Here is a 468-nt window from a genome sequence, read left to right on the forward strand (position 1 = left end):
TGTATGTATATGTATGTATGTATGTATGTATGTATGTATGTATGTATATCCTACGTGGATATCCCCTCACCACTACCCACACCCCACCCGTGCTTTCCACACTCTCGCCTCCCTCAGCTCCCCAACACCATCACACCACACCACACTACACCATACCACACAACACATCACATCACAACACACCACGCACACACCAGCACTGACCAATTCCCATCCCCATGTTTTCACACCTACACATACACACACGCACACGTCAAGATCACCAGCCCTCTTTCACTCGCACATACGTACTCTCTTACACACACGCGCACCTTCATTTTAGGATCACTACTACTTTGTTATCTCTTCTTCTTAGCTCTCTTGTGTGACCCTTCTGTCCGGCATTCGCCATGATAGATCGCTAGCCACTACACACATTTTTCTCTCTCCTTGTTTCTCTCCTTGTTTATTTCTGTGTTCCTTTCTGTG

This window comes from Octopus bimaculoides, chromosome 11 (genome assembly GCF_001194135.2).
Source record: "Octopus bimaculoides isolate UCB-OBI-ISO-001 chromosome 11, ASM119413v2, whole genome shotgun sequence".
Classification (NCBI taxonomy): Eukaryota; Metazoa; Mollusca; class Cephalopoda; order Octopoda; family Octopodidae; genus Octopus; species Octopus bimaculoides.